General features: G+C 23.2%; 1 protein-coding gene across 1 annotated transcript in view; it reads left to right on the top strand.

Moving 5' to 3' along the window:
• The window catches only part of LOC100570600 (sialic acid synthase), an 8320-nt gene that overhangs the window by 6511 nt on the left and 1559 nt on the right, over nucleotides 1–250 (top strand). The gene's annotated exons all lie outside the window — the stretch shown is intronic.

Raw genomic sequence — 250 nt, 5'->3', positions numbered from 1 at the left:
TTCTGATTTTGATGGGTATGAAATTTTTTAAGTTAACATCTTATATTGAGGTACTTACAAATTATAAACTACCTATATATTATCCGGATTATCTGTATCGATTGGCAATTTAACAGACAATACTAGTTTAACTTATATTATTAGAGTAATTTTTATTACCAAAAATGATTTCCTGAAAACATGAAATAAAATAAATTTTATTATGAGGGAAAAATACGTTACAAAAATCAATCCTAACCTAATGAAATAA

This window comes from Acyrthosiphon pisum, chromosome A2, assembly GCF_005508785.2.
Source record: "Acyrthosiphon pisum isolate AL4f chromosome A2, pea_aphid_22Mar2018_4r6ur, whole genome shotgun sequence".
NCBI lineage: Eukaryota > Metazoa > Arthropoda > Insecta > Hemiptera > Aphididae > Acyrthosiphon > Acyrthosiphon pisum.
The sequence above is the reverse complement of the archived record's forward strand: the minus strand, read 5'-3'. Positions and strand labels throughout refer to the sequence as shown.